This window comes from Harpegnathos saltator, unplaced genomic scaffold (assembly GCF_003227715.2).
Source record: "Harpegnathos saltator strain DR-91 unplaced genomic scaffold, Hsal_v8.6 scaffold750, whole genome shotgun sequence".
In the NCBI taxonomy this organism is placed as follows: Eukaryota; Metazoa; Arthropoda; class Insecta; order Hymenoptera; family Formicidae; genus Harpegnathos; species Harpegnathos saltator.
The window spans coordinates 116,008-136,187 of NW_020230594.1; positions in this window are offsets into that span (position 1 = coordinate 116,008).

A 20,180-nucleotide genomic window follows, 5' to 3' on the forward strand; every position below is an offset into this window, starting at 1 on the left:
TTTATTATTAGTGTTCAATATTTAAAAAAGATATCTTTTTAAAGGTTATTATTACAAATTCAAATTACTTTTTTTAAATATATATGTGTACATAAGTTTTTACAAGTAAAACTTATACAAAAGAAGTGATATATTAAAACAGTAACGCTAACTGAGAAATCATATACTTAATATTTTTAGAAATCTCAAATTCAAATTATTTCCTTTTTTTAAGATATATATTAATTATATACATAATATAAGTTTTTACAAGTAAAAATGATATTTATTAGAACACTGAGTTACATGATTTTTTTACTTGTTATTATAACAAATTAATTATTATAACAATGCAATAAAAAATATTTAATACAAAAAATCTTGGCGCGGCTGCACCAAAAACTATATCGAAGATGTATATACATAAAAGTCAAATTAGATATAAAACATTACACCGTATATATAGACAGAGAATTTACAAGTACATTTTATTATAATAAAAATGCTGTCATGTATGTATTAAACAAGTTTTAGTTCGATATAGTTTTTGGTGCAGCCGCGCCAAGATTTTTTGTATTAAATATTTTTTATTGCATTGTTATAATAATTAATTTGTTATAATAACAAGTAAAAAAATCATATAACTCAGTGTTCTAATAAATAATGATAAATTTTGTAAAAATTTATGTTATTGACATCTTTTGTAGTTGGTTTTTCTTGAATTTTCTTGAATAATAATAACCATTAAAAAGATATCTATTTAAAATATTGGACATTATTAATAAACGTGTTAAATTTTTATAACACGATATAATTTTTACTTGTAAAAACTTATGTTATATACATTATAATAACAAGTAAAATAATCATATAACTCAGTGTTCTAATAAATACCATTTTTACTTGTAAAAACTTATGTTATGTACATAATTAATATATATCTTAAAAAAAGGAAATAATTTGAATTTGAGATTTCTAAAAATATTAAGTATATGATTTCTCAGTTGGCGTTACTGTTTTAATATATCACTTTTTTGTATAAGTTTTACTTGTAAAAACTTATGTTATGTACACATATATACTTAAAAAAAGTAATTTGAATTTGTAATAATACCATTTAAAAAGATATATTTTTTAAATATTGAACACTAATAATAAACGTGTTAAAATTTTATAACACGATATCATTTTTACTTGTAAAAAGTTATGTTAAGTACATTATAATAACAAGTAAAACAATCATATAACTCAGTATTATAATATATAATGATAAATTAAATATTGGACACTAGTAATAAACGTGTTAAATTTTTATAACATGATATCATTTTTACTTGTAAAAACTTATGTTATGTGCATAATATATATCTTAAAAAAAGGAAATAATGTGAATATGCGATTACTAAAAATATTAAATATACGATTTCTCAGTTGGCGCTACTGTTTTAATATATCACTTTTTTTGTATAAGTTTTACTTTTAAAAACTTATGTTATGTACACATATACAGGGTGTTTGATAGCTGATCATGCAGACGAAAGTTGGAGATAGATTGAGTGTAGCCGAGAAGAAAAGTCATGTACCATAATGTCAAATTGCCAATAGTTATCGAGTTATTAATTAAAACATGTGAGCCAACGAGCGCGTAGAGAGTGGAGGGCGACCGCAGTAAGCACGTAGACATTTGATACAGGCGGAGTCAGTGAGTGGCGAGCGAGCGCGACGAAGAGCGAGCGAGCGCGAACGACGAGGAGCGAGCGAGCTATAAGGAAAAAGCTATAAAGAAAAAGCTCGCTCGCTCCTCGTCGCGCGCGATCGCCTTTTCTCGCTTACGTTGCCTCTCGCCGCGCGCCCTCGCCCACCGTCACTTGCTGACTCCGCCTGTATCAAATGTCTACGTGCTTACTGCGGTCGCCCTCCACTCTCTACGCGCTCGTTGGCTCACATGTTTTAATTAATAACTCGATAACTATTGGCAATTTGACATTATGGTACATGACTTTTCTTCTCAGCTACACCCAATCTATCTCCAACTTTCGTCTGCATGATCAGCTTTCAAACACCCTGTATACTTAAAAAAAAAATAATTTGAATTTGAAATTTCTAAAAATAGCACAATACGTGTTACGCTTGTACTTGGCGCCTTTTTTACCTTTTGTTTAAAAAGGGTATTATAATAAATTTTACATGTAATCATTTTTACTTGTAAAAAGTTATGTTAAGTACATTATAATAACAAGTAAAAAATCATATAACTCAGTGTTCTAATAAATAATGATAAATTTTGTAAAAATTAATGTTATTGACATCTTTTGTAGTTAGTTTTTCTTGAATTTTCTTGAATAATAATAACCATTAGAAAGATATCTTTTTAAAATATTGGACACTATTAATAAACGTGTTAAATTTTTATAACACGATATAATGTTTACTTGTAAAAACTTATGTTATGTACATTATAATAACAAGTAAAATAATCATATAACTCAGTGTTCTAATAAATATCATTTTTACTTGTAAAATCGTATGTTATGTACATAATAAATATATATCTTAAAAAAGGGAAATAATTTGAATTTGAGATTTCTAAAAATATTAAGTATACGATTTCTCAGTTGGCGCTACTATTTTAATATATCACTTTTTTGTATAAGTTTTACTTTTAAAAATTTATGTTATATACACATATATACTTAAAAAAAATAATTTGAATTTGAAATTTCTAAAAATAGCACAATACGTGTTGCGCTTGTACTTGGCGCCTTTTTTACCTTTTGTTTAAAAAGGGTATTATAATAAATTTTACATGTACGAGGGTGGTCCGATAAGTACTTAGCCTACAAAAGAAAAACGAAAATTTTGGAAAAGTTGCGATTTATTTCTTAACATAGTCTCCTTTTAGCTCGATACACTTGACCCAGCGATGCTCCAACTTCTTTAACCCGTCTGAAAAATACGTTTTCTCGAGGTCTGCAAAGTAGGCCTCCGTGGCGGCGATGACCTCCTCATTCGACTCAAATTTCTGCCCGGCGAGTGACTTTTTCAAGTTTGGAAACAAAAAGAAGTCGCACGGGGCCAAATCTGGAGAATACGGTGGATGGGGCAGCAGTTCGTAGCCCAATTCGACCAATTTGACCGTGGCGAGGGCGGAGGTGTGAGCCGGTGCGTTGTCATGGTGGCAGAGCACTTTTTTCTTCGCCAAATGGGGCCGTTTTTCTGCAATTCGGCGTCGAATCGGCCCAATAATTCGGCATAATGCAGCCCTGTGACCGTTTTGCCCTTCTCCAGGTAGTCGATGTAGATCACACCTTGTGAATCCCAGAAAACGGTGGCCATCACCTTTCCGGCCGATAGGACAGTCTTCGCCTTCTTCGGAGCACGTTCGCCGGGTGAAGTCCACTGTTTCGACTGTTCCTTGGTCTCTGGTGTGTACCAGTGGATCCATGTTTCGTCGACGGTCACGAAACGACGCAGAAACTCCTTCGGATTGCGCTTAAACAGCGTCAAACACTGCTCTGAAGTGGTCTCACGGTTGCGCTTGTTGTCCGGAGTGAGCAAACGCGGCACCCATCGCGCCGACAGCTTTCTCATATCCAAAATTTCATGCAGGATATGACCCACGCGGTCTTTTGAAATGCCTACTGTCTCAGCTATCTCGCGCACCTTCAATCGGCGGTCTGCCAATACGAATCGTGGATTTTTGTCATGTTATCCTCCGTGGTAGCCGTTTTCGGGACACCTGGGCGTGGCTCATCAAAAACCGACGTGCGACCACGTTGAAACTCGTTAAACCAATTTTTGACGGTCGCCATCGAAGGAGAAGAGTCACCGTACACAGCATCCAAGCGCTCTTTGATTTCGCTGCGCGATTTCCCTTCCAAAAACAAGAATCGAATCACCGACCGATATTGCTCTTTTTCCATTTTTCTAAAATGCGCGGACACTCCCGCTTCCACACGCGGTCAAAACAAAACTACGAGTCCGATTTTCCTGAAATCTCGACAGTAGCCGTCTACGAGAATGTACTACACGATAGTAAATTTCTCTTGCGATAGTGGCGCCATCGGGCGGTGAGGCTAAGTACTTATCGGACCGCCCTCGTAATCATTTTTACTTGTAAAGTGTTATGTTAAGTACATTATAATAACAAGTAAAACAATCATATAACTCAGTGTTCTAATAAATAATGATAAATTAAATATTGGACACTACTAATAAACGTGTTAAATTTTTATAACATATCATTTTTACTTATAAAAAATTATGTTATGTACATAATATGTATCTTAAAAAAAGGATAAATTTTACATGTAAACATTTTTATTTGTAATACACACTACCTGGAATGCGCGCTATCGCTCTATCTCTTTATTCTCGTGCAAATAGAGAGAGAGAGAGGGAATGAGAGGGAGGGAGAGAAAGAGAATGTGAGAGTGAAAGAGAGAGAGTGAGAGTGAGAGAGAGAGAGTGAGAGTGAGAGTGAGAGAGAGAGAGAGAGAGAGAGAGAGAGAGAGAGAAAGAGAGAGAGAGAGAGAAATCCTTTCTTTTCCTTGTCTAGCCCACAGTATAACAAAAGTGAGAATGCTGAGGTACAATTTGATGAAAACAGTTAATTGTAACATCATTGGAAGTAAACACTGAGGATGTTTGCAGAATCCGCTTTAGTTTCTAATTCGGACGGTATTAGATAAGGACACAACGCTATGTTTGACACCCAGCGACGCTCTTTCTTCTCTCTCTCTCTCTCCCTCTCTCTCTCTCTCTCTCTCTCTTTCTCTCTCTCTCCCTCTCTCTCTCTCTCTCCCTCTCTCTCTCTCTCTCTCTCTCTCTGTCTATTCGCGATTTTGATCTAGCATCCAGGTAATATACAGGGTGGGTGGTTATAAGTTTACACCCTGAAGTGTACAGGTAGATTACATTAAGACAAACATAAAACTCCCATATCGTTTACCGAGATTCGCAATAATTATCGAGTTATTAATGACAGAAATCTTGAGGAGTGGGAGCGCGCCGGCATAGATAATTGGAGAAACGTTGCAGCTGCTCAAGCTACAGCGTGGCCCACTCGGCCCAGCAACTGTGGGCGGCGTGCGGCGAGACGTAATTCCGACGAGATAAAACAACAAATAGCGGCGCTTTGTCCTTCCTCTCGTCTTCCCGCTATGTCGGCGCGCTTTTATTCCTTAGATTTCTGTCATTAATAACTCAATAATTATTGCGAATCTTGCAACACGGTATGGGCCTTTTATGTTTATCTTAACCCAATCTACCTTCACACTTCGGGTGGGCACCTTATAACCGGCCATCCTATAAATGCGCGTTTTCGTCACGCGTTCTCCTCGCGGAGATGATTATCGGTGCTATCCTTTCCACACCACCTAGCGGTAGATAGCATGGCGCGTTTTTTTATAGTGGTATCCCTAGGAGGCCTAATCCATTGTACATTAATGCATCAATGTAAAAACTGCTCGAAGTGCCTTCTTTTCGCATACAAAATTTGGCTCTTCGTTTAATATCGCGCGCTGCTCGGTGCGTCATTTCTGGCGTGATAGTTTTGAAGGCCGCGACAATTGCTTCACGTACTTCTTGTTCTGTACCATGACGCCGCTGTTTGATTAAATTCTTAACGTGACCCCATAAGAAATAATCGAGCACATTAAGGTCAGGAGATCGCGACGGCCAGGTGATCGGACCACCTCGACCTATCCACCTTTCCGGAAAACGCGTATCTAATGTATCTCGCACTTGCCGGCTAAAGTGCGTAGGAGCTCCATCATGTTGAAAGATCAACTCCGCTCGTGCCTGTAGAGGGACGTCCTCGAGTAGCCCTGGGAATTGATTTTTGATAAAATCCGCTTAAATCTCGCCATTAAGCAGAGGTGGCAAAAAGTACGGACCGATCTGAAAATTATGAAATGTTAGAAAATCATTGCGAGAAAGAAGTTTCTTCAATCGAATGATACTCACCACTCGGTCCGCAATTACTCCGGCCCAAACATTAATACTCCTGCGGTACTGGAACGCGCCTTCTCGAACGGTGTATGAATTTTCCTCCTGCCACAATAAGAAATTCCGCGAATTAAACACGCCGTTCGGTGTAAAAGTCGACTCGTCCGTCCACAGGATGCGGTCGGGGAATGAAATATCCCGCCGACACTGCATGAGTAAACCTATGCATTTCAACAGTGATTAATAAAATCAATAAACTGGCAGCAAAAGAAATAACTTGTAAAGCCAATACCTTCACAGAAAAAGACGCGCTTCTGCTCATCTGCTGGGAGAAGTTACTGCACGCGTTGGAAATGATACGGGCGCAGATTGTTCTCCCGTAATGTGCGCCGCACCAAATTGCGCGAGACATCCAATGCAGTCGCTATCTTTCGCGTGCTGTTGCCGGGGTCTCTCTCAATTCGTGCAAAATGCGCTCTTCTGTATTTATATTCTGCACTCTTTCACCTTCTTCTCGTATATGTCGCAGGACCGATCCCGTCGCCTTTAATCTCGCAATGCACGAGACAATTGTGTGTCGAGAGGGTTTGTCGCGCGCGGGAAATCTTTCTGCGTATAAACGTTCCGCGGCAAGTGCGTTCTCACCCGCCAAACCGTACGTTATAATCATATCGGCGTATTCACTTGCGGTGAACATCTTTACACGTTTCTTCCAATAGTTATTTCTTCAGGCTGTATCGTCCACTGAGGCCGTGTTCGCAGTCGCATCCCACGAGTTTGCCTAAAACAATTGACGATCGACGAAGACGACGTAAAGAGATTCGCCGTTGAGATGTGATATAAGAGGGTGGATAAGTCGAGGTGGTCCGATCATCTGGCCGCCGCTATCTCCTGACCTTAATGTGCTCGATTATTTCTTATGGGGTCACGTTAAGAATTTAATCGAACAGCGGCGTGATGGTACAGAACAAGAAGTACGTGAGGCTATTGTCGCGGCCTTCAATACTATCACAACGGAAATGACGCACCGAGCAACGCGCAATATTAAACGAAGAGCCAAATTTTGTATGCGAAAAGAAGGCACTTCGAGCAGTTTTTACATTGATGCATTAATGTACAGTGGATTAGGCCTCCTGGGGATACCACTATAAAAAAACGCGCCATGCTATCTACCGCTAGATGGTGTGGAAAGGATAGCACCGATAATCATCTCCGCGAGGAGAACGCGCATATATAAGGTGGTCGGTTATAAGCTGCCCACCTGAAGTGTGAAGATAGATTGGGTTAAGATAAACATAAAAGTCCCATACCGTGTTGCAAGATTCGCAATAATTGTCGAGTTATTAATGACAGAAATCTGAGGAGTAGTAGCGCGCCGACATAGCGGGAAGACGAGGGGAAGGACAACACGCCGCTATTTGTTGTTTTATCTCGTCGGAATTACGTCTCGCTGCACGCCGCTCACAGTTGCTGGGCCGAGTGGGCCGCGCCGTAGCCTGAGCAGCTGCAACGTTTCTCCAATCATCTATGCCGGCGCGCTCCCACTCCTCAAGATTTCTGTCATTAATAACTCGATAATTATTGCGAATCTCGGTAAACGATATGGGACTTTTATGTTTGTCTTAATGTAATCTACCTGTACACTTCAGGTTGTAAACTTATAACCACCCACTCTGTATATTGGGTCTGGAAAAAAGTTCGTGGCGTTTTTCCCGATAGATGGCGTCAATTGCAAATAACTCAGGAAACACAGATCGCAGCGACATCACTAAACGCTCGTTGGAAAGGTGACACTTCGAGCGTTACTTTGAGTGTATAAACATCGAAATTGGTGCAGTGGTTGGAAAGTTGTTTGCGTTTGGAAATGGAGAAAGGTTATGAAAAATTGCGCTATATTTTGCAATATTACGACAAAGGGAAGAACGCTGCGCAGGCTTGTGCTGTGTACGGTGAAGGTACTTTACCAAAATCTGCTGCGCGGAAATGGTTCGCTCGCTTTCGTTCTGGTAATTTTAATGTGAAAGGTGAGTCACGCTCTGGTCGTCCAATCAAGCTGAAAAAGCTAATGAAATTCTTGAAAAAGTCCAGCAAGATAAGCATATCAGCAGTGTCGATATTGGTATGGAGCTAGGCATTGACCACAAAACTGTTTTGAACCATTTACACAAAGCTAGCTACAAAAAGGAGCTCGATGTATGGGTTCCTCATGAGTTGAGTGCGAAAAACATGATAGACCGAATTAACATCTGCGATGCGCTGCTGAAACGCAATGAAATCGAGCCATTTTTGAAGCGTGTCATAACCGGTGATGGATCACGTACGACAATCGGAAGCGTCACAGATCGTGGACAAGGGATGGTGAGCCGTCACAAGCGTTCGCGAAGCCAGGATTGACGCCGAAAAAGGTGATGCTGTGTGTGTGGTGGGACTGGAAGGGAATCGTCCACCATGAGCTACTTCCAGTTGGTCAGACGATTGATTCTCAACTCTACTGTGGACAACTAGAGAGATTACGCTAAGCAATTGCAAGAAAATGGCCCGAATTGAATAATAGGAAAGGTGTTGTTTTCCATCATGACAACGCCCGACCACACACTTCTTTTATGACCCGTCAAAAATTACGAGAGCTTGGTTGGGAAGTTTTGATGCATCCACCGTATAGTCCAAACATAGCACCCTCTGACTATCACTTGTTCCGATCTCTGCAGAACTCTCTCAATGGAATTAAGCTGGTTTCAAAAGAAGCCTGTGAAAACCACTTGATTTTCACCCAGAAACCACAGAAGTTCTTCACCGATGGCATTATGGCTCTACCCGAAAAATGGCGAAACATTGTCGATAATAATGGAGCATATTTGGTTTAAATAAATTCATTTTCACACTATAAGAAAACCAGTTGAATTTTACCAAAAAAATGCTACGAACTTTTCCCAGAGTCAATATCATTCATAAAATATCTTTACCGATCACATAGATAATTCTTGCATTTTTTTTTACTCAGTTATGAGCTCACAAGGCGGGGCAATTCTTAATCCATATGAAGTGTCCTACGTTGCGGTCTCGTGGATCTTGCATATATAATAAATTTATATGCTTTTCCTTCTTATCGGTGAGACGTATCGGGACGATCGTATATGATTTTTCCTGCTTTTTTATCTTGTATTGTATATATGTTGATAGAGATATTGTTTAGCTGTTCAAATTTTGTAACTTGTTTAATTGTCATGGGGAATTCAATATCCTGAAGATTAAATATTCTGATGTAGTATGGATATGAAAGTTGCCGGTCTCCATTTCTTTCCGCCGGATATAATGCTATGACCACCGGCCATGCGAAACATATTGGGTGAATGCAAAAGTTCGTGCGGAGTTTCAATAGATGGAGTTATAAGCGTCGTAAAGTGTTGTCATTAATACTTCCATCTACATATTATATAACGTTGGAAAGGTGACGTCTTCAGCTGTTATTAAAAAAAAATCATTTGTTTTCATACAAACTGCTTCGAGAAATATCACTTTAAAAATGAGTATCGATAAGGTGCATTTACGGCATGTTATGCTTTACGAGTTTCGGAAGGGAATAAACGTTGCCGCAGCCGTAAAAAACATTCAGGATGTTTATCAGGATGAAGCACCAGCTAAACGAACTGTGGAAAAATGGTTTGCTAAATTTCGGCGCGGAGAATTTAACCTTGAAGACGAGCCACGCTCTGGTCGACCTTTTGACATTGATGACGATGTTTTGCGTACTTTAGTGCTCAATAATCCGCGAATTTCAACAGAAGAAGTTGCTACAGCACTAAACGTTGACCGATCAACCGCTTTTCGGCGTTTAAAAAAGATGGGATTCGATGTGAAGCTCGATATATGGGTGCCCCATTTGCTGACCGAGAAGAACAAAATCAAGCGAATTTTTGCAGCCGTTTCTTTATTCGGGCGGCTCAATAACGAGTCGTTTTTGGATCGACTAGTGACGGGCGATGAGAAATGGGTCCTCTACAACAATGTTCAGCGCAAACGGACATGGAAACAATCAGGTGAGCATGGTGACGCAATGCCAAAGGCCAGTTTGCACCCGATGAAGGTGATGCTCTCTGTTTGGTGGGATTGCAAGGGCATAATCTATTTCGAGCTTCTCCCCGCTGGCGAAACGATTGATTCGGACAAGTATTGTCGCCAATTAACCAATCTGAATCGAGAAATAAAAGAGAAACGTCCGATTTTGTCAAATCGCAAGGGAGTCGTCTATCATCACGACAACGCCAGACCACACGTTTCGAAAAAGACGCTGCGCAAACTGAAGAGCCTGAAATGGGATGTCTTAACGCATCCACCGTATTCTCCTGATATCGCACCATCTGACTATCACTTGTTCCGGTCATTGCAAAATTATTTAAATGGAAAAAATTTTGACTCTTTGGAGGCCTTAAAAAACGGCGTCTCTTCGTTCTTCGAATCTAAACCGCGCAGTTTTTATGATCAAGGCATCCGTATGCTGCCAGAACGTTGGGAAAAGATTATAGAAAACGATGGAGAATATCATTGATTGAATAAAGATTTTTGTTTGCCTAATCACTGTGTGACTTTTACTCACAAACTCCGCACGAACTTTTGCACTCACCCAATACATTGTCTTTAGTTCGCACGTTTATCACTGTTTTCTTTAATTTTATTGCGTGCGGCAACTCGATGTTACATCCCGCATGCAGTGGGTTGTACTTATTCATATTCACTGTGAGATCAAATATGCGCAACAGTGCCCACCCACTATCACGTCCTTGAAATTCTTCTAAAGATACTAAAGTGAGCTCGATGATGCGTTGCTCGTACCATTCTTGCAAATCTGAAGTTGGAAAAAGTTCACAATTTTTCGTTTTAATACTTTTGAATGCGCGATTGTCTCACCATTGAACCCGCGATGAACTCATCATTGAACACCGTGTTCATCTTGAGATTGTCATGTCTCTCCATAGCACTTTGCACATGCTCGAGCACCGTACTCTTCGCATCTTGGAGAAATCGGAGAGGTTTGATATGGTTCATATTAATAACTGCGTCGGTTGATATGCGGCTTTCGAACGCTGTATTAATCTCTCCATACCAATTCTGCATCTCTTGATGCATGTCCAGCACCCACGTGTATGAAGCGTTCTTGTACAGAGATTTTCAATCCCTCGAGTCGTGTAATATGAGCCACCACTGATTGCGCAGCACCGATCGACAATTGCGGCCGTTTTGCTCTACTTTGTTCTTCCAAACATTTGATATACTCGTCACACTTTTGTACCCATTGTCGTAAACCTCTTGAGATTTCAAACGAGTAGATTGCTCCAACAGTTCTCGTTCGATTTGCGCGAGATCTTCCATTTCTTTCTTAATTTACAGAATCTCGCATACATATACACTTGTCTATTGAAAAATGGTGACTAATCCTTCGTATGCTTAAGTTCTTGACCATGCACAAACTAGGTTATCAATGATTTTTTTTCAAGCTTTGAACTTGGACGAAGTTTTGTACCATATAAAAATTTTGTCTGAAATATGTCATATTAATGTACACATATCGGACACAAATTACATGGTATTATTTGATAGGTGGGATTTTTACAGTTTGAACAAAATACACCGTCATTCGCGTCGTGATTTTCGGTAATGTGTTCTCGTATTGCAAATGTTTCTGTCACTGTATCGCGTATGCCATCAAAAAAACATGATGTGCAGAACTATAGATGGTATCCAGTATTGTATGAAAAATAAATGTAATACACTTTTGTTTGACCACCCAAAGTATTAATTTCTGAAACTTTCAATTTCTTTATTCTTTCACTCACTAATTGATCACTATTGTCACTACGTATCATAATTACTATCATATGTGAGTATATAGTTTGTCTTCTTCGTCTTCTATTTCTTCATACTCTATGTCTTCGCGATCCATACCGAAGGAGCTTCAACTGGGAAATCTATTACGCACAAACTAAATCTATATGTTTTCCTTTTGCTGCCCTTCCCGTTTAATCTTTGAAAAATATCTGCGCTGGTATAAATGAGGTCAAACCGTAGAAGCTATATTTCTTATTAGATTATCTAATGGGCATGATAGCATGTGTTTGACCCCAGGTAGCAAAATGACGTTATAATGACGTTATAATGACATTAAATGCACCATAATGCTACAAAAATATCATAATAACGTCTTTAAATGCCATGTTGTTACTTAGGACATAGTCAAACTTATCTTTGTTTGAAAAAGATACGTTGGCAAAAATATAGTAAAACGTGCCTTAGTTGTCTGATAAAAAAATTTGAATCTGGCTCGGTCTCGACTTATTTTTTTCTTTTGACGTATGCGTGATGTTATCATATACACTTTGAGAACCTACACTATACTCCGTTCACGGAGAGAACAACCAGGCATTTCGTCTGATTTGGTCAGATCCCGCCTGACGGGATGCCTATAATGCTCCCTCCACGCTACCAAGCTAGGTCAGACTCGGCTACAACCGGAATGGGAGACTGTGCGTATAAATACAAACTAACGTATTTCAAATATTTGAAGGTTAGTCGTCATGTACTGCTGTATGCTAGCGCGATGTTCAAATTATTTCAACTGTTCTATTTATAGAAAGTTGATTGTACGCCGGGACTCAAGTGAATGATAATTACGTATACAGCACTGACAAGTAACACTATCCAACTGTCACTCACCGATTCCAATGAAAGTTGGCATGCACATAGAACATTGAAAAATATTGAACACATTTTTTTTATATCGGCAGACAACGCATTTAAGAGTGGAAATCACCCTTTTTTCTATTATGGTGGGGAAATCCTCATGGATATACCAGCCCCTTGAGGAGGCGGGGATTATGTCGGACTCTTACCGCCTAAAATCCCATCCGGGTGTCTGCCAGGCAGGACGGAATAGGGGAAGTCGGAGGAACTACGCCAGCATTCCCTCCCCGATATCCCGACCCTAGGGCTTTCAGGGAGCCCCTCGCCAAAGTGCGGCGCTCCTCCCCGTGAGGAGTGGGGCGTGGCGCCCCGACCGGTCGCCCGGTCGAGTTGGCTTCCTGGCCCTATTGGAGGAAAAAGGAGACACTCACCTAGCCCTCCTCGTCAGTCGAGGGGGGTGGGGAGTGAAGCCCGTCCCCAAACGGGACACCCACTTCCCTCTTCCTCCTTTACCGTCGCGCAGGAGGAGGCAGGCTTGTCGCCCCCTCCCTGCGCGGACGGAGGCGGACCCGAGGCGGTCTAGGAGGCCCTGAGGGATTGGGGGCGGCTCCTCGACCAGCACCACATCGAGCCCGCTGTCAAGGCCGGGGGAGCGCCGCCTTCTCTATCGCTTCCTGCGACGGGTGCTAGGGCGGCGCTCCCATTCAGTGGCCTCCTTGCGGGATATAACGCCTTCCGCGAAGAAGGCCGCCGCCGACCAAAACTCCTCGGTACCGCATATGGCTTGAACCATGCACGGGAGCGAGAGATCCTCCCCGGCGCAACCCACCGCTCAGGCGAGAACACGGCGCTTCTGGTCCCATGCTTCGCACGAGACCAGCGTATGGTCTCTGTCGTGTCCTCTAGCACCGGGCAGTGGTGGCACCGAGTGATAGGCTCCTTCTGCATTTGGTGCAGGAACCAGCCGAAGCAGCCATGGTCAGTTAGTATCTGCACCAGCCAGAACGTGAGTCCGCGTCCCTGCCTGCTCACCATTTCGGCAAGAAAGAAGCGGACGGCCTTGACCGTTTGGAATCCGGGTCCGCAGGGGGCGGCCAGCATGACTTCCCACCGCGCCATGACCCAAACTCTGACCTGGGATTTCAGGGCCGCCAGGTTCCTGGCCGACACCCTTTCTCTCCTCGCGGAGCTCGTGCACTCTCCAGTATGGGGTGCACCGCTCCTCAGCGATGAGCTCCACGGGGGGAAGCCGGCCAGGATCGTCGACGCCATATATGACATGGTGCCGAACGCCCGAATCACCTTCACGACCACCGACCGCAGCGCCTGACGCATCAGGCGTTTGTAGCGGTCAGTGGCCATAAGCTGGGGCACTCAGATGAGCGTCCCGTAAAGGGCGATCGAGAGAACTACGTCGATATATAGACGCTGAGCGTACCACTTGGGACCCCCCTGGGGTATCAACTTGGCCAATGTCAAGCCTGCTTTCCGGACCCGGGGGGCCAACCGCCTAAAGTGCGGCTGGAATCACATCGGCCGTCTAACATCAGGCCCAGATATTTTATGTTGGGCTCGATGCGGACGCGGAATCCGTCCACCGAGACCTAAGACTCCGGCGGCGCCCCGCGGTTGTCGTGAAAAAAGACGGCCTCCGTCTTATGGGTCGCCGCCTTCAGTCCCAGGCTCCTAATCGAGCCCACCACCGATGCCAATACCGCTCCGAAGCGGGCATTCCTCCAGCACCCCACGGCTACTACAAAGGTGTCATCTGCGTAGCAGATGACGTGGAAGCCAGGAGAAAAGGCGGAGCGAAGCACCCGGTCGAATGCGAGTAGGGGGCCGAGCACCTGTGGAATACCGCTCTGCATTGTCCACCGGCCTTGGTCCCCGCCTCTCACCGAGTAGGCGAGGTCCCTTTCCCCGAAATAGGCAGCTAGAATCCGCCGAAAGTAGACGGGCTCCCCGTGATTTTCGAGCGCTCGCCCGACCTCCGGCCAGGGTAGGGTGTTGAAAGCGTTCGTGATGCCCAAAGACACCACCAATAACACCCCGCTCCTCTCCTCCACAACCATACGCATCAGACTCCGGACTCTCTGGACCGCGTCCAGCGTCGAACGTCCGGGCCTGAACCTGTACTGTTGGCCGTGGAGTTTCGGCTCCTTCTGGGACAGCTGCTGCACAAGGCGGTCAGCGATAATTCGCTCCAACATTTTGCCCACTTCGTCCAGCAGGCAGATCGGCTTGTAGGCCGACGGACTGACGGGTGCTTTGTCTTCCTTCGGGAGGAGGACCAATTTGGCTTTCCTCCACTCTGGGGGGAATACTCCCTCCCTGAAACACCCGGTGAACGTCACCCGTATGGCCGCGGACAAGTTCTCCTCGCCGAGGGCGAGAACCCAGACTCGGCCAAGAATACCGTCGGGGCCCGGGGCTCTTCTTGGCCCTGGCGAACTTCTCTGGATTCACCTCCAGGTCTTCGTCCCAATCCACGTCCCGTAATTGAGGGACGGAGATCCGATGGGGCGCCTCACCCACTCTTGGAAAGAGTATATCGATCACCCGCCTGAGGACCTGAGGTTCGAGGGCCTCCGTTATCGGGGGCGCCCACGGTCTTGCTAACCGTTCTCTTGTATAGGTGCCCCCACGGATCCTAGTCCAGGGAGTCCACCAGTTCCTGCCAGGTTCTTTTTTGGTCTCGGCAACGGCGGCTTTGAGAGTTTCCCTCGTTCTGAGATAGCCCTCCTTCGCCCCTGCAGCTTCCCCATCATGTCGCCAGACATGAGTATACAATCTTCTTGCGTAGACGGAGGCTTGCCGCAACGCGGCGATTTCCTCCGTCCATCAGTATGCCGTCCGCCGCGGACGGGGGTAGATCACCCCTTGATCCCTGAACATGAAAACACTATTTCAACCCTTTGTACATATTAGGTGTAGTAAAAAGAAATCCATTATTTTTGCATGAAATTGAAGCCTTTAATTACCATAGTTAGAATGATCCGATTTAGGTCAAATATGCGCCGTTTTGTTCGATAACTTGTTGCCATTTTGAAGGTAATTTCATTATGCCTCTCTCATAGAAGCCCTCGTCCCTATTGGCAAAAAATTGAGACAGTCGATTTTCACAAGCCTCTCTTGAAGCGAATTTTTCACCAGCAAAATTGTTCGCCATGAACAGGAACAGATGGTAATCACTTGGTACCAAGTCCGGACTATAAGGTGGATGCATAAGAACCTCCCAACCAGGCTCCCGGAGCTTCTGGCGAGTCACTATCGATGTATGTGGCCTGGCGTTGTCCTGATGGAACACAATTCCTCTCCTATTGGCCAAAGCTGGCCGCTTCTGGGCAATTGCTTCCTTCAGACGGTCCAATTGTTGACAGTACAGTTCCGAGCTAAGAGTTTTGCCGTAGGGGAGCAGCTCATAGTAGATAATTCCCTGCCAATTCCACCAAACACACAGCAAAACCTTCCTGGCCGTCAATCCTGGCTTGGCCACCGTTTCCGCCGGCTCACCGCGATTCGACCACGACCGTTTTCGCTTGACGTTGTCGTAAGTGATCCACTTTTCATCACCAGTGACCAACCGCTTCAGAAATGGGTCGAGTTTGTTGCGATTCAGCAGCGATTTGCAGATGGAAATTCGGTCGATGAGGTTTTTTTGCGTTAACTCATGTGGCACCCATACATCGAGCTTCTTTTTGTATCCAGCCTTATTCAAATGGTTCCAAACAGTTTCTTGTGCAATCTTTAGCTCTTGGGCAATCGAAACAGTGCTTACATGACGGTCGGACTCGACAATGTCCATGATTTTATCGATATTTTCGACAATTGGCCTTCCAGTGCGTGGTGCATCTTTGACACCGAAATTACCGGAACGGAATCGACGAAATCAAAATTGCGCGTGATTGGCTGTTACAGTATCAGGACCATAAACACTATTCACATTTTCAGCCACCTAGCTTGCGTTTTCGCCTTTATCGAAGAAAAACTGTAAACTATAGCGTATTTTCTCTTTGCTAGTGTCCATCTTTGACGTGCGCTCAAACAAAACTGAGTCAACTAATCACAAAGCTGTCAGAAAAGTTTTTTTAGTACGAAATCTCATCTTTCTAACGCCATCCAGTAGAACCCGATCGGACTTATACAACGCGAGATACAGATAACTAAAGCCATCTATTGGAAAAATAATGGATTTCTTTTTACTACACCTGATATTACATGTGATTTCCGTCAAACTTGTCTTCCATTGAGCTAGTCAATAAGAGGTTTTTAGTGTCGCTGATTACGAATCTGGAGATAAAATTACACAATTCAAAATGGCGGACCCAATATGGCGGATCGAAATTATAAAAAGATGGCTGATTCAAACCAACTTTGGTATCTAGAGGTTTTTGGGGCCTCTAATTACGAATCTGGAGATAAAATTACTTATTAATAAAAATTACTTATTAATAAAAGCTCAAGATGGCGGAATATGATGGAATATGTCAGATTAAAATTGTACCAATGAAGGAGGATATTGCCTCAGGCAGTTACATTTACTGAATTTAACAATGAATCGGTATTTAAAATTAACCTGTCGCGTCAATTTTTTCAGATTAGGAAGTTGGTCTGCCAAAAGATTATTATCCGTCAGTATCCGAGCCGAATATGTAATGATATTTTGACATATCTTGATAACATATAAATATAGATATCTTATAGATATTTTATACAATTAAAATATCCTTGAAAGTTTACAATAAACCTTAAAAATCTTACAAGTAAAACACATTACAATAATAATAATAATAAAATGCGACAAACAAATTATATTTTGACTTCCAACTTCAGATTCGTAATTAGAGTTCCCAAGAACCTCCAGATACCAAAATTGGTTTAAATCAGCCACCTTTTTACAATTTCGATCCGCCATATTGGGTCCGCCATCTTAAATTTGTAATTTTATCTCCAGATTTGTAATCATCGACCCTAAAAACCCCTTACTGACTAGTTCAATGGAAGACAAGTTTGACGGAAATCACATGTAATATGTATTCGGTTGGCAAATAAGTTCGTTCGGTTTTTGATTCACTGTAAGTTTCATACGGATTCGCTTTTCTTTTCTCAGCGCTATCGTGCAAATCGAATACACATTTGAAAGGTTATGTTTCATTGTTTATGTTGTGCTGTGTTTGGTTTGGCTAACATCAGTATTATGTGTGCTGCGTAGCGGTGAACATGGAAATAAATAACTTGCATTATCGTCACATTTTGCTCTATTATTTTAAAAAAGACAAACGAGCTGCGGATGCTCATAAAAAGATATGCCGTGTGTATGGCGATGATGCCTTAACAGAACGCGTATGCCAAAAGTAGTATGCCAATTTCCGTTCTGGAGATTTCGACGTCAATGAAGCCCCGCTCCGGTCGCCCGACCGAGATTAATTCAAATGACATTAAGGCTATAATCGAAGTAAATCCATCTCAATCGGTACGAGAGACAGCTACGACATTGAATATATCCCACACAAGCGTAGAAAAGCATTTGCGCCATCTGGGATACGTTTCTCGGCTTAATGTTTGGGTGCCGCATCAATTAACCGAGGCTAACTTGGCCACACGCATATCCATCTGCGATTCGCTATGAAAACGTCAAGAAAACGACCCATTTTTTAAACGAATGGTGACGAAAAATGGGTCGTCTACAATAATGTAACGCGCAGAGATCATGGGGCACAGCAGCGAGCCACCGCCAACAACCTTGAAGGCGGAATGCATCCAAAGAAAATAATACTCCCTGTATGGTGGAATTTCAAGAGTGTCATCTATTACGAACTGTTACCGTCAGGTAAAACGATTGATTCAACTGTATACTGTTCGCAATTGACGAAATTGAACCAAGCAATACACACAAAACGTCCAGAATTAGCAAATCGCAAGGGTGTCGTCTTCCACCACGATAACGCTCATACGTCATTGACCATTCGGAGCAAATTGCTTCAACTTGGCTGGGATGTTTAGCCTCACCTCCGTATTTATCCGATCTTGCCCCTTCCGATTATAATTTATTCCGGTCGTTGCATAATTCTATGAACGGGAAAATCTTCAAGGATGAAGAGGCCGTTAAAAACCACCCAGATTAGTTTTTCGCTGATAAGCCCCAGATGTTTTATGAACGCGGCATAATGAAGTTGGTGGAAAGATGGCTAGAGGTCATTAATAAAGATGGCCAATATAATTGATTAAAATTTATCTTGGGTATCAAAAAATTGTACTTTATTGTATTCTAAAAAACCGAACAAACTTATTTGCCAACCCAATACAAAGAGTCGAAATAGTGCTTTCATGTTCAGGGATCAAGGGATGATTTCCACCCTTAAAATGCGTTGTCAGCCGATATAAAAAAACACGTGTTCAATATTTTTCAATGTTCTACGTGTATGCCAAATTAAATTGGAATCGGTAAGTGACAGTTGAGTAGTGTTACTTGTGAGTAACGCGCACGAGTTTCCCCACTCTACCCAAAGCTGCGCAGAGTGTGGTCGTTCTCTCTGTGATCGGAGCATAGACGTCTACTAGTAATAAGCGACGGTGGTCTAGAAGGTTGGAGTGTTGGATAATAACCGCGAGGGTTCAGATTCGAGTCTAGCAATATCTCGGCACATTTTTTCTCTCGTGACGTCATCATACACACTTTGAGAACCTTCACTATACGTCTACTAGTAACAGGTAACGGTGGTTTAGAAGGTTGGAGCGTTGGACAGTAACCGCGAGGGCCCAGATTCGAGTGTAGCAACATCCCGACACATTTTTCTCTACACATATACGTGACATCACAGCCGCCATCTTGCCCACTGTTCCGTATGGCACGAGCTACCGTACGGAATTTCGGTTCGCGGTTCGGCGCTGCAGGGCGGACGGCCTGGGCAACCGGGGTGTTCTCGCAAGCGGCGAGGAGACCGGTCTCTCGCGGGCGAGCGCGTGGGGCTCTCGCCGGCGCCCCGCGACAGACGGACAGCTCGGACCGTGGCCGCTACGTGGCGCGCCCCGCGATTCCACTGCCCGCAGGCAAGATTCGGCCGCCCGGCTATATAACCGGGCGCACCGTGCCTTACTTCGCCTTGTCTTTTGCTATATCATTTGCCTGGCCATTTTCAGTAGCAAACCTGTGCTGCTTTAGTGCGATTGTCGTACTGCTGATTATCGACGCGCTTTCTAAGATTTCCTAGAGCGATCTGTTCTTACATTCGGATTCGAACCACCGCTCTACACACTCTGCTGAGTTGAAGGCGGCGCCGATACACACTGCTGGGTTGAGGCTAATGGTTCGAATCTCGTCTTCTGATCTCGTGCTCACGGCGTTGCCGTGATTTAGGCGCGACTCGACCGTCTCCTCGGAGCTCCGAGCTCCCTTATTTCCCAAGCGCCCTTCGGGGGCCTTGGTGATTTAGGAACGGCTCGGTCGCCGTCTCTAGAGCTTCGAACTCTTTCTTCCAAGTGTCCGTAGGGGAATTTGGCTTTCTCACAGGAGCGACTCGGTCACCCTGCGAGCCAAAGTTAGAGCTCAGTGCTCTCTTCCACGCGTCCTCGGGACC